This window comes from Mus caroli, unplaced genomic scaffold (assembly GCF_978045245.1).
Source record: "Mus caroli unplaced genomic scaffold, Mus_caroli_1 scaffold_2, whole genome shotgun sequence".
Classification (NCBI taxonomy): domain Eukaryota; kingdom Metazoa; phylum Chordata; class Mammalia; order Rodentia; family Muridae; genus Mus; species Mus caroli.
Genome location: NW_028227257.1, coordinates 130,670,055 through 130,684,837, shown reverse-complemented (window position 1 = coordinate 130,684,837; position 14,783 = coordinate 130,670,055). Strand labels below are relative to the sequence as shown.

The following is a 14,783-nucleotide window of genomic DNA, read 5'->3' as shown; positions in this document are numbered from 1 at the left end:
ACTCAGCTCTGCCTGCTTGCAAGTCAGGCACTTTCCTGACTAAATAGCACCCGAGCCCCTACATGCTATAGTTTTATAAGGACAAGAGCTCACCTGTTGACATCCTGAAAACAAACAAGTGGCTTACAAGACTTTCCTGAAACAGCATCTTTGCTAATGTCATATTTTTGCTTGTTTGAAATATTGGAAAAATCAAGGTGTTTGCTTTTAGCAGAAAATAAATACCTTAATGAAATCTACTCAAAATAATACAGAATTGTACCATTTTTGTGTTATTCTTTCCTAGTCAATTATTATTTTTCTGGAAGTAAAGGGATGGTTTTTAATCAAATCTAGATGTTCAGTACTTGGTGCAGGACTTAGTCTGTGTTAGGTTCTTTTGTTGAGTAAGAAAGCCAGCACTCAGTTGCCTTCTTGGTGAGCTGAATGCAGTCTATGGTAGGATGAGGTGGGAAGCATCCTGTGAACTTAAAAACTTCGTATCTTCCAGTTGCCCATCAGTCTAGCCTCTTAGGGTACCTTCCTTGAGCTCCTGGTTGTGACTTTGGAAGTGGTTTAGAGTGATAGGTACCGGCAGTCATACTGGGCTAACAGTCCATTCGTTCAACTTGCTTTGTCATCAAGTTGACTTTCTTTTTAATTTTGAGTGAGTGAGCGTGTAACATTTAAAATTCAGGGTCTCTCTCTCTCTCTCTCTCTCTCTCTCTGTCTCTGTCTCTGTCTCTGTCTCATGCATGTCATCATTTTCTGATTTTATTAAGACCTCAGTAGAATTCTCCTTACCAGACCTCTCAGCAGCATTTATGTCATGAAGCATGTTTCCTGAGTACTGGCTGGGTGAGCGTTGCTCTTGATTTTTCTCTGTCTAAAGGGAAAGGAGCTTTGTGTGGATACACACCTGTGCAACATATGGAACCCTGAAACGTGATGTAAGGAGTTGTCCCGGCAAGCCATGCATAACCAGAAATAGGAGAGCAAGCCAGCCCCCAAGGCCACTGCTTGACTAGTTTAGATACCTCAGGTTGACTAGAGAAGAGAGGGAGGGCTTCTTCATAAGAGGTATGGCAGACATTTCCCCAGACCAGGCAGCAGAAAGCTTTTGGGCCAAGAGTGTGGTGACTGTGGGCTAAGAAGTAGAGAGAATGCCCCTAGAGATGGTAGAGATGGAGGAGGGAGGACCCTGCTCAGGTCGGGTTAGCCCTGAAACAGTCTGATTAGGATAAGCATCTTTGAAGGGTATGGGATAGAGCTGGGGGAACTGTCATATTGCAGTATGAGAAAAGGGGGAAGGAGGAAGAGAATCAGGGAAGACAAGAAGGATCTGATGTTAAACTGTAATCTTAAGAATCCTTGAGCTAGCAATGCCTGTCAGAGGAGTCCTATTTCACTCCAAATGGACAGGAAATCCAAGATGTTCTTGCTCCCGGCTGCTGAAGTCCATTGCTTTTCTACATTCACACTTATGGAGCATCCCCATCCCTGTCTCCAGTGGGCTGCTGCTCTCAGCTGAGCGGGAGAAACCACCCCTCTCTAATTGCAGTTAACTTTGGGCCTCACACTGTCCTTTCTGAGCTCATCACCTTGGCAGATCTTAATGGCAGGCCTGCCATATCCTTTGCCTGGGCTCTGAAGTCTTGTGGCTGTGCCGTTCTTGGGCTAGGATTGTTCCACACTGACTGTTCCTGGTTGCAGTTGGTTTCAATGGAAGCAGCTAAGCCTCTTCCTGCTAATTTGGGTCAGTTATTCCCACGATGTGGTGTTCTGTAGATCCCCAGGCACAGAGAATTCAAGCTGCTGTTGTGGTATCTATAGCTTTTCCACTGGAATCCCAGTGGCATGGGCTCTTGCAGCTTTCCAGAGCAGAAGTTTGTGGATAGAAAGTGAGATAACTCTCATGGAACAATGGGAGTGTCCAAAGAGAAGCCACTCCGCTCCCATGCTTTGGTTTAGGGCGCATAGGTTCTTTTTTCTCAGGGCAGTGTGTTATTTAGAGGCCTCAGTCACATTTTCTAAAGGACAACACCTGATCCCTTCTGAGGGATGATAGCTTTTAAGCCAAGATAGTTAGAAGGCTGGTCCAAGGTTCTATGATGCCAGCTATTGGCAGTATGGAATCCAGAATGAATGACACAGATTTGGTCCTAATCCTGATCTCTCCATTATGAAGTGGGCCTTGTGGGGATGGCGTGGTGTCATGCCTCCTTAGGAGGTAGTCTTTAAACCATAGGTATCACTAGCTAAGCCCACTGGGTTTGAATTCCCTGACATGCTACTGAGCCTTTTTAAAAATAGTATCGGTATCGTACAATCAAGTGTCCCCCCCCTTCACCCCAACAGGATTCAGGAGCAGAGGTTTGCCAGAAATTAGCTCTTCAAAGGGGTGCACTTCTTTACCTAGGATAGCATGACTGCTCCAGAGTCCCAGCCACATGGTTTATGATTCTCCTGGGGCTTGCTTAAGCTCCATCTTTCCAGGTGATGACAGTGAAGAATTTAAACTATACCCTGGAAGCAGTCGGACCCCAAGGTGGTTTCCAACTGTAAAACTTCATTAGTAGATTTCTGTTTTAGAAGTCTATAATATCAGAAGATAGGACAGAGGAGAAGCCAGAGGCTGGGAAAGCAGTCTAGAAGTTTCCACAGCCTAAGCAAAAGTGAAGGACGAGAGCAAAGAGCTAGCCACAGGAATGAGGAAGCGAGGACGCTTTGGAAAAGCATTTAGAAAGTAGCAGTGGTAAAATTGTAGTGTGTCTGGAGGGAACGCCTGTCTAGCACAGCCGTGGGATTTTGAGATCTGCCAGGTAATCTGAAAGAAATCCATCTGTTATGGTTTTTGCTCTTGTATTTTAAAGTGTAACCAGCAATCATGGCTGGAGAAGACATGTGAGCTGCGCTGAGCCAAAAATGTTAATAAGCCATATTTAATCAATTGGCCCTTGAGCTGAAAGCTATTATTAATTTTATTGAACCAATTTTTTTTTCCTTCCAAAAATTCAGAGCTTGGGTAAGTCACAAATAGATTGAAGTACAATATCAGATAATGCTTTTATCTTTTGTGTTTCCTATGTAGCCCTAGCACTTAGAACAGGGTCTAATACTTATTAGAATATATCGTGATTAAAGGAATGAGCATTGCTATTTTTGTTTTGTTTTGTTTGACTAACAATGAACCTGGAAGTTTTGTCTATGGGCGTTGAGCTGCTGCTGAGGGACACTGGGTTTCCAGGGTTGCAAACAGTCCAAGAGGAACACCTGTCCACAAGCTTTTTTTTTTTTTTTTTAAGATTATTCATGTGTTTTGTATATGGGTGGTCTGCCTTCATCACACCAGAAGAGGCAATTAGATCTCATTACAGATGGTTGTGAGCCACCATGTGATTGCTGGGAATCTAATTCAGAAACTCTGGAAGGCCAGTCAAGTGCTTTTAACCACTGAGCCATCTCTCCAGCCCCACAAGTCTTACAGTAAGCAGAGACCAACTCTATTAAGTATGGGTAACACAGATGCTACTGGATTCTACCTTTTGGCTTCATGAAAACTTACAATAAGAAAGGATGGATCTGTAGTCTCTCCCTTCTCTTGATTGCAAGCAGGGAAATCAAATATCCTGGACTATAATAGCACTATGTGACACATTCCAGGGAAAGGGGAACAACCTTTGGTTAGCACTCTTAACAATGGAGCTCATGCAAACCAGTGCCCTGTTAGTTACTCCACCGTTACCATTTTAGGAATTTAAGAAAATGGTAGGAAACAGACCATGCAGTAAAATAGCAAGGATGCTTCCCGGCATTCTTTCAGACCATAAAAATGTGAAGCTGTCTGAAAAAGTTAGTGGTTCGGGATTGACCCAGGCTTAGCTCTGTAAAATCACCTACAGTTTGATTTATGAAGATACAATTTTGTACCCAAGATATGTTAGCCCAAGATCAACTTCCTACATATAATGAAGTACTACTTTCCTCTGCATCTTTCAACTTTGAGTATCTTACAGCCCTGTCCACCATCATCCCCTGATCTCAGTGACTTGAGAAAGATGTGGAAGCTGAGTGATGGTCTGGGAAAACAAACTAGTAGACTGAGACTCCAGAGCACCAAGTTTCACTTTGCCCTGTCTCCTCATCCTTTTGTTGGTATCCAGTGTTCAGATGCCTTTGCTTCACTAACTAGAGATCAAAGAGCCAGCTTCCTGTTGGTGCAGTTTCAATGCCTCCTGCCAAACTCATGTTGAATTGTCATTGCCACCATACTGCATTGGAAATCTACAGGTGAGTATATCAGGGCGTCTACACTTGTGTCCTGGCTAGAGGGGAAGGAATATCAATTGAGAAAATGCCTCCATAAGATCAGACTGTAGACAATTTTCTTAATCATAGTGGTTGATGTAAGAGGACCCAGCCCATTGTGGAGGGGCATCCCTGGGTTCTATAAGAAAGCAGGCTGAACAAGCCATGATAGCAAGCTAGTAAGCAGCACCCCTCCTCAGCCTCTGCATCAGCTCTGCCTCCAGATCCCCACCCTGATTGAGATCCTGCTCTGATTTTCTTCCACGATGAACAGTGATGCGGAAGTGTAAATAAATAAACCCTTTTCCTCCCACAAGTTGCTTTTGGTCATGGTGTTTCATCTCAGCAATAGAAACTCTACCTAAGACAACCTGTGTGGGTGGACTGGTGCTGAGCCATGAAGGTGGCTTGCCCTTTCTTTGCATGCGCTCATTTGCCTTTTCAATCTCTTCTGGGTCGTGATGTGATTTCAAAATCCACCTCAGAACCTATCACCACACCCCGGGACATCCCAGCTTCCAGCAGGGTGATCTAAATAGATGTCTCTTACAAAGTCCCCAACCTTTGGTATTGTGTTATATCAACAAGAAGACATGGGCGTACAACCCTGCAATGATACAGTCTTAGTACATCCAGGAAACCCTGAGCAGGATGTTATCCTTCATTCCAGTTGACTGAAGACTAGGATGGAAATGCCATGTGGATTCAGGCTGCCTGAGTCCGCACTTTGACTCTACCACTTTGTACCTGGGTAACAACTAGCCTGTCCCTTCTGTCCCTTAGTGTATTCATCTGTTAAACTTAGAGTTAAACAATAACTTTCCTGATAAGATAATTAATAGAATCATATGTATAGATTTTAGCCATGGACTGAGGATGACACACAGTGGTTTTGGTGGCACTTTTCAAATGCTGACCTATAGGTGGTCTCTTTACCTCCCTTCAACCCCAGGCCAGAAAAAAATCAGACTTAGAGAAATACCCATAGGAACAGCTGTGCAGTATTTCTGATTTAATTAATGTCCGTGTGTAAGTACTTAGCTAGGTAATAACTGTTCTTCTTCACCTTCGTCCTAATTGATTGTGAAGTCACAAGTTTTAAGTGACTTCCTCGTTTATTATTAATTCAAGGCACTATTATTGAATACTCTCGCCATTGGCCACATGTGGCTTTTATTTTCCACATGTGGCTTTTTAGCTTAAACTACAATTAAGTAGAATTAAATTAAACTCTCCAGTGAACAAATCAGATGCTCAATAGTCATGTGGGCTAGTAGCCCTACGGTGGCCTCATGGGAGAACATGCCTGTCCTCAAAGATAGCCTTGCTACACAGTGCTGATTCTGCTGTGGCTGTGGACACAGGCCCATTTGTTGCCCCTGACAACCATGTGCCTGTGTACACCCAGGCCAACTGAGTACTTGAGAGCTCTGTGCACACCCAGGCTGCTGGGTACTTCGAAGCTCGCTGAGCATGCACAGACTGGCGTGGTACTTAAGGGCTATAGCAGTGAACAGCAAGATCTGCAGTGAGTCATACCAAACCCAGGTCCTTTCAGGACCTGTAACCTAGTTCCTTTGCCTTTTTGCTGTAATGCTCTGCATCACACACTCAGGTGGGGCATCTCCTTCTACTCATGAGAGCAAGGCCTTGCAGAATCCTATGTAGCTCCATAGACTGTCTGCTATGGTTTGGGGAGTAGGTTGCCCCAACTTTACAGAGTGAACTCAAGAAGATTGCATGGGGATCCTTCCTTCCTCTCTGTGACCACACTACTGTGTGTTCCTTTTCACTCAGCCCAGCCCAGCCCTGGTTTTTCTTCTGTGAATAATATCAGAGAAAGTGATAAGAAAGTCAAATAAGATAAACCTACTAAGGTTTAAGCATCCACCAAGATTTAACCCTCGGTCATCCTTACTCCTGGCGTGGAGTCACTGAGAAGGTCACTGTGAGCAGAAAGGATGGCAATTTGTGTTGCACTGGATCTGGAACTGAATCCCAGGGGACTTTGGTTGCTCAAGTTCATGTGGCTTTCTGCAGCAGCACATGAATTCAAGCTTGTTCTGTAGCTCTCAGAGGCCATCTCTTCCCATCACTCCAACCCTCTCCGTGCTTCCTTCTTAGTAACTTACCCACCTCTCTGGCAATCTTTGGAGAGTGTGTTGGTCTCTAGAGAAGATCCTGGGGCCCTTAGAAACAACATGCTCTGCTTGGTTGTCATAAAATCAAAGTGCAAGGTCAGTCAGGAAAAGAGCATTTCACTTAAGGATAGCTCAAGGCCAGAATGGGACGGTCGGATTCTAGATGGTGAAGGCAGTTAGAGAAATGATCTCCAGGGAAACGAAGAGAATTCTGTTCATTTAAGGGCAGAGCATCAGAAACAAGGGGATCTGCTGTGGTGGTTATATAGGTCAGGGCCTTCCCATTTCCTTCCCACAAAGACTGGGAGAAGCCACTGGAAAAATGGATGGAGGAGACCATGTGGAATAAAGGGCTTTCTGCTTACACTGGATGGCTTAATAGTCCCTTAATTGAGTGGAACTGGGAACTGGGAACTGGGTGTTGTTTGCCAGGGCCAGTGAAAGAACAAAAGGCCTTTGGGGCTATTTCCTCTCACTAATAACTTGAGAAACACCCTTAAAGTGTCCTAAACTTGATGGTAATCTGAACTTCCGGAGTGCACTTTCAGAGGTGATTCCCACTTGCTAACTCTTAGCACCAGGAATGCAAAGAATGCTAATACTGTGTGACAGTTGCATGCCCAGCTGAAATCATATGTCAATATGCTGAAATCTTGGAATCACTTGACAGTGCTTCTATTTCATTCTCCTTCCTAACGCCCTTTCCTCATATTCTCTTATTTTCTCTTCACCAGAGACTTAACTGGTGTTCTCTACCTGCCCCATCCCATTTTTCCAGTGAGAACCACTCAAGTCTCTCTCTTCAGCCCAACTCCAGCAAAACCCGAGGTCAAGATTATGGTCAGTGGTGTCCTCCCTGCAGCAGGAGGTGTGATGGAGTTCTTCAGGCCCTTCTAGCTCCCCCTGACTGCCAGAAACATTGTGCAATCCCCACCCTTCCTCCATCACCTGGAATACTTTATTTCCTGCGTGGATGAGCTTACTGAAGACCTGTCACTTACCCTTGGACCACCCCTTTAGGGGTATGAACATTTTTGGTGCTCCATTGTATTCATTTGTGAAGTAGGGTTATAATAAGGCAAGTCTATGAGGGTGTGGTGGGGTTTAAAGACATCACTTGCCAGGGTGCTTTGCAGTTGATGAGTTGAGTGAAATTGCCATTTTTTTTTTTTTTGTAAATAAAATAAAAAAATAATGCTGGCACAGTGACTGATCAGTTAGCCCTCTAACTCCTCAGTAAACGTGTCATTCCTATTTTTCTTTGTATTTTATCTGAATTTATTGTTTTTTTTCTTGTTTGGTTATTTTCATTTAGCTTTAAGGTTAGATATGGGGTTTATGCATTAAAGAGCATATAGGGTTTTCTGTGCATGTATAGAGTTTTAATTAGTATTAGTCAGTTAACGTTGATGGTAGGACAGTTTGTGTCTCTGAGACCCTCTCCCCTCAAGGAAAAGGCATTTTCAAATTTGGAAAATTCTCCCTAGACTTTCTTGAGTCTGCCTTATTCTACCTGCTCTGTATTTTTATCTTCAATAAAGGACACAGCTCTTAGCCCAGAGCAAGAGAGAAAATCTGGTAGAAACGGCTTCTGCCCCTATTGGCTTCTTTCCATTGAAATGGGTGCTTCTTAATACCTCTGTGAAGCCTGTCACAGGTCGCTTCCAGAGTGGAAAGCCAACCGTTCCAGCAGGGCGTTGACCCACATGGATAACCAGGTGCCTTCCTCAACAGCCCAAGGCGGCTTTGAGAATTCCATTATCTGGAGAGCATGAGTCAGGCCTTGATCCAAATCTGTTCGGTTTCTTACGTCTGCTAATCCTATGAGAGCCATAGCAGCTTTGGGTTATAATTGCTCTCTTCTCTAAAGGATGAGACTGAGGCACAGGGTGGGTTAGGAAACCTACCCAAGCTTACAGAGGTGTAGCAAAGTGTAGCCTGGGTTGGATGGCTCCACAGCGCCAGCTCTGGGGCTTGCACTATCTGCCTGCCACACACTGTTCATCCTATCCTCATGATAACCATAAAGCTGAGGAAAGTCCCTGGGTCACCGCAAGTTATTCCTGACAGCCTGGCTTCTGGGTAGCGTTGGTGTCCTTCAGGAACCCCCTATCCAGCTCCAGGATAAAGGGAGGAAGAGGTTGCCTAGTCCCAGACCACAGGGCCAGCTAGTGGAATGAGATGTTTCCCAGTGCTTTCTTCAGATGGTAGACAGACAAGCTATCTCCAGCAAGGCCATCTCTGGTCTGTTGGCTGAGAAGTCTCAGCTCTGTCCCTTCAAGTGATCCTGGGTGGTTTCCCACCAGGCATCCCAGGAGGAATCTTCCAGAAGAAGTCTTTTTGTGTGGTTGGTGGTTTTCGTTGCCCCTTTTCCACTCCCCTGGATTTGAGGCTGCCTTTTGTCAGCATGCTATCTTTCTTTCCTTAAAAATTCCGATTTGTAAAAGGAGAGTTTATTAACCTATCCCTCTGTAAGTAAAGCAAGCTAATTGTAGAAATCCCTGGTCAGGGTCTCCTGACTCAGGTGTTCGAAGTGAAGCCTTCCTTAAGGACAGAAGGAGACTTGCAGCCATAGGAAGGGGATCTGGGCTTCAGAGGTGTCAGTGTCCTTAGGAACATCAAAGGCTGAGCTTCACTCGCTCCAGCATCTCTGAGCCTCTGGCCATGGTACTTCACTTCTCAAAGTTTTCCATATTATTTATTTGCTGAATACTCATTCATTTTTACGACTATGATACATGATGTGATCTTTTAGGACGGGTATACACTGCGAACTAATTAAACCAAGCTGATGGCTATACCCATTACCCCACATACCTTATTGGGATGTGTGTTGAGATATTTAAGCTGGACTTTCTAAGCAGATTTCAAGTATTAACTATTATTAGCTGTAGTCATCATGCTGAACAGTAAGTTCCCCTTGTCTAACTGGAACTCTGCACTCTGACCAGCATCTACCAGTTCACACCCATCTACCAACAGCCTCTGGCAACCAGCACTCCACTCTGTTTCTCACACTGTTTTAGATTATGCCTATCCTCAGATCATGCAGCATTTTGTCTTGCTGAGCCAGGCTTATTTCTCTGGGTTCATTCATGGCGCAATGGAATTTTAGCATCTTTTCCCTTCCCTCTCATTTCCCATGTCTTAGTGCTAGTAGACTTCCTTAGTCATTGGAAGGATAACAGGGATTTTGCCTGTGTCTTTATAAAGTGTAATGAATCCTAGGTTGTTTGGCTGTTGCTGAGACACATCAGCAGGAAGGACCACCCAGTGCAGCAGGGAAAGGGAATCAAGGCAGCTGGAGGAGCACATGGATTGGCTGGCTAGCCTCTTCTTTCCTTGTCAGCATCACTGGTGCATCGCAGATGGCACAGGACATGGAAGTTAGGCAACTGGGTTAACCTGGAGCCTTTCATAAAGAGAGGTCATCTCTATGGGCACTGTGCTGGTCTCTCAACCCCAGAGATGAATCCCAAGACGTATACTGAGATTACAGATAGCAAGGAACCCTGTGCTTGGTCGATGTCTTTTCCATCTTGACTAAGAACTCTCTCCTTGGACATAGCATTCATACTCAGCTATGATAGTAATACTCACACAGTTCTCTTTTCCTTCTTCACAGTGTCGTTGATAGAAGACTCATTTTTACCCCTGTGGCTCTTGAGACCTCTCGATATGATATTTTTCTTTGCTTCTTGAAAACTTTGACCAACTCACTTTAAATAAATACCTTGTGACTGCTCTGTGGCATGTTTGAATTGTCAAAATTATTGGCTTGTACTTTAGGGTCTTTATTAAGGAAAAGAAAGGTTACTCAAGGGTTACACAAGCCCTGTGATACTATGACAGTGCATATATTATCAAAATGGCTGCTGTGCAGATAGTTTTCCTTGTTATTTTGCCTGGGTTAAGAGTTACCTAGAAGATTGGTTTATTTTCTTTTGGTTTTGTTGCTGTATACACATGCATGTGGAGACCAAAGGACAACATCACCTGATAACTGTATCATCCAACTTATTTGTGAAATAGGGTCTCTTGTTAGCCTAGAGTTTGCCATATAGGCTTAAGCTTGTCCACCAAGGTCCAAGAATTTGCCTGTTTCTACCTCCCCAGTACTGCGATTATAAGAAGCACATGCCACCATCTTCATTTTTGTACATGCATTCTGGGTATTGAACCCAGACTTCATGCCTGCAAGGCCAGCTATCATTTTAGCACCATACTGTCCCTAAAAGATATCACTCTTTTCGTGTAAGTTTTTCTCTTCTCTCCAAAGAACCCCAAATCAAACCTTCCTTAGAATTTTTGTAGCATATCATTCATATGCATACAATATGTATCAGAAAGCACACAATTCATTCTAATCTTATAGATGGTAGTTACTATATTGTCTATACATTGTCACTCTGATGAGTATGTTATGGTCTATACAGAATCAATTCATTCAACAAACCTGCTTTCAGATATAACCTACCTACTTCATTCTGGGGAAATAAAGAGGTGTCAAATGTTATACAAAAATTGATGCCTTTAAGGAGATCATAGTCAGTCATGAAAGACAATGTTGTTAATAATCATAATGTGAGTTTCTATAGCAATAATTAAAGAAAGCTATCCATAATAATTTAATCACATTCATGTTAAGGTAGAAGATATCCCTTTTGAAAGATAAAGAAATGAAAAGTTGCATATCCAAGGCCATAGTCCTAACCAGTGGAGAGCTAAAATTTGAACCCAAATATGTCAAAAAAAATCCAAAACAGAATAAAGTAAACAAAGCCAGCTTCCCTTACTGTCTTACCACTGTGAAATAAGCCTCTAACTATAAATAGGGAAAAGCAATAGAAGGAATGGAGAAGGTGCTGACCTTGTTTTACCCACAAGACTGGGCTTTCCAAAGGAGACATGTGACTTCATCCATAAGCAGAGAATGGAGGTGTAACAAGATAGACATCTAAGTGTGGACACTGTGCACCTTCTCAGAATTGGGAACAAAACACCCAGGGAAGGAGTTACAGAGACAAAGTTCGTAGCGGTGATGAAAGGATGGACCATTTAGAGACTGCCGTACCCAGGGATCCATCCCATAATCAACTTCTAAACGCTGACACCATTGCATACACTAGCAAGATTTTGCTGAAAGGACCCAAATATAGCTGTCTCTTGTGAGACGATGCTGGGGCCTAGCAAACACAGGAGTGGATGTTCACAGTCAGCTATTGGATGTATCACAGGGCTCCCAATGGAGAAGCTAGAGTAAGTACCCAAGGAGCTAAAGGGATCTGCAACCCTATTGTTGGAACAACATGATGTACTAACTAGAACCCCGGATCTCTTGTCTCTAGCTGCATATGTATCGAAAGATGGCCTAGTCAGCCATCAATGGAAAGAGAGGCCCATTGGACTTGCAAACTTTATATGCCCCAATATAGGGGAATGCCAGGGCCAAAAGAATGGGAATGGGTGGATAGGGAAGTGGGGGGGCGCTACGGGGGACTTTTGGGATAGCATTGGAAACGTAATTGAGGAAAATATGTAATAAAAATATTAAAAAAAAAAAAAGATAGACATCTAAAAGGCAAGGCATTGAGTAAGAAACAGCTTGGTACCCTGAACATCTGAGGAACTTCTGTCATATGAATATGGTGGGTCCAGGGAGAAGTAGCAGGTAGGAAGCAGATTAAGGGGAGCCTTGTCGACTTCCCATTTGGCCAGATCTAACAGTTCCCAATGCCATTGGAACACCTATTTCAGTCTCTTCCTCTGATCCCTACTCAGAGACAGTGTTGGGACCTTACGGTTTTTCAGAGGCTAGATTTTGTTCTCCGTTGTTCAGTGTAATCACTGTGAATCTGAGTCCTAGGGCCTTCCATAGGCACAACCTGTCCCTCAGGATTTTGACATCTCTGTTTATCTCTATGCTACCTTCTAAGTCAGAGAAGACTTAGCACGATGAGTGTTTGACAAGGCTTGTGATTTGCATCCCAGAGGATATGGAAAAGGTTAGTGTGGTCCTAGTCTATGGTTCCACCATCTGGTATGTACCTCTTACCTAGCACTAACGTCAAACCACGTCATTGTATCATTGTTTTCTTGGTCATCTTCCTCCACCTCCCCTTCTACCACTGCCTTCCCCCATCTCATTCTCTATTTTGGGACAGAGTCTTAGAAAGTTTCCCAGAGAGCCCTATAACTCACTCCCCTTTGCTTTAGTCTCCCTTCCTGATGGGAATCACAAGCACAAGCCCTCACATTCAGAGTTCATATTCATTCTTGGCTAAATAAACCACAGAGGCCCTCAATATTCTTTTTTAATATTATTGAATATTGAATGGATATGGACATTCCCTTTCGTGTTCTTAGCAATTCTGCTTTTGTGGGCACTTTTTAAAAAAAAGAATGAAATGAATAGTTTTTCAAACAGAGTTAAAGAATTTGGGAGTTAAGCTGGAAATATTAACCACATACATGATCAGTACCTGGTTCATGGAGGATGCTGAACTGATGAATGAACGGATGAGTGATGTAGCAAACCAGGAAGACAGCTAAGGTCTAGGTAGAAAAACACAGAAGTCTGGAGAAGACTATAGGACTAGCACTTGGCCCCTTCCACGTGGACTGTTGTGTTCAGTTTGGATGGCTGCATTTCCTCAGCCACAAAGGCTAATCAGTATTTTACCCTAAGAAATGAATTGGTTTATCTATAAAAAACAAAACAAAATGTTTTATTTTCAAGAACAGCCTTCTTCTATTAATAACCCCTATAGCTTTTCTGCTTGAATGGATACTATGTAAAATCTTATTATATCCTCCTTGGCTACAATAATAAACTTTAATAGCTGTTATTTACAGAGACTTGCAAATGAAGATGGTCTATGTTCAAGGAAGGATTACACCCTGGATGATAGAGACTTGCAGTTCATTGACTCCATTTGTCTTCATGCTCAGGGTGATGAAATCCTTCCTTCCTTTAAGTATCTGTGTTAAAGTGATAAAATGTACTTTAAAAACAATCAAATTATCAGTTAAGAAACCCTTTCTAAACCAATTCCAAAACAATGAGACTAACTAACATTGAGCATCATGATGTATGTACCTCAAGGTTCCAGAGAGCCGAAGGGCAGGTGCTAGGGCAGTCCACTTCTTAAACATGGCCTTTATCAAGTGAGAAACATGCTTAGGATTTAGAAATTAGCTGCTGAAGAATCCAGTGATTTGAAAACAGTTCTTTAGCCATGAGTCATGATGTAAGCCATTTTCAAAAGCTTGTTGCCACTGTGACACATACCTGTGAAAAACACATGACTGGAATCGTGATTTCCGTTGCCTCATGGTTTCTGAGTTCTCGTGGTCACTGACTCCTTTGTGTCTGAGCTGGTGGTGAGGCAGTGCAGGTCTGGGGAAGCCTGTGGTTTTGCAGAACTGTTCACTTCATGGTGACTGGGAAGCACAGAGGTGACCATGAAGTCTGTCTCCCCAGCAGGCCCCTAGTGACATGTTTCCTTCAACAGTGCCCCACCTACCCAAAAATCCATGAATTCAGCCAGAGCCCTTAGGATACAATCACTTTCCTGAGGCCCATCTGTTGTCAACCAAGCCTTTCAACATACTCCTTTGGTGGCACTTTATATCCAAGCTATAATATTGATTGTACCTTGTTCTTTCCCATGAGAAGAACTTCAGGGCTGGAGAGATGGCTCAGAGGTTAAGAGAACCGACTGCTCTTCCAGAGGACCTGAGTTCAGTTCCCAGCAACCACATGGTAGCTCACAACCATCTGTAATGGCATCTGATGCCTTCTTCTGGTATGACTGAAGACAACTACAGAGTACTCATCTCATATATATATATATATATATATATATATATATATATATATATATGAAATAAATAAAAGAAAATCTAAAAATTTCCAGAGGGTCTCCTCATACACATGAAACTTACAAGTTCAGTTCATTCTTGAATTTGAACTGTCTCAGAGACAAAGAAACAATAATTTTTACAAGAGCTTGGTCGGGATTCCCAGAACCATGGGTAAAACCCAGCTCCATGAAAGGCAGGGGGTGAAGACTCAGCATGGACCGATTTTCAATCCTGGCCAAGACCTAAGGTTCTAAGAGTCTACTGGGTAGAGATTAGGTTTCGTCATGCTTTTCACTTTACTGTGACAGCTGTAAGAGCAGAAGGTTTGGCTTTTGAGGAGAGGAAGAGACTATGTGAAGAGACATATGACATGTAACGTATTCGAGGAAAGGAATGCCATCTGGATCAAGTGTCCAGGGTTCCTGAAGCTTACAAGGATAAGTACACTGAACTGTAGCTAGCCCCCATTGGGAGATGAGTTTTAGTTAC

General features: G+C 43.2%; 1 protein-coding gene across 1 annotated transcript in view; it reads left to right on the top strand.

The window, feature by feature from the left end:
- Lypd6 (LY6/PLAUR domain containing 6) overlaps positions 1-14,783 on the top strand; it is a 136,034-nt gene that overhangs the window by 84,991 nt on the left and 36,260 nt on the right. The gene's annotated exons all lie outside the window — the stretch shown is intronic.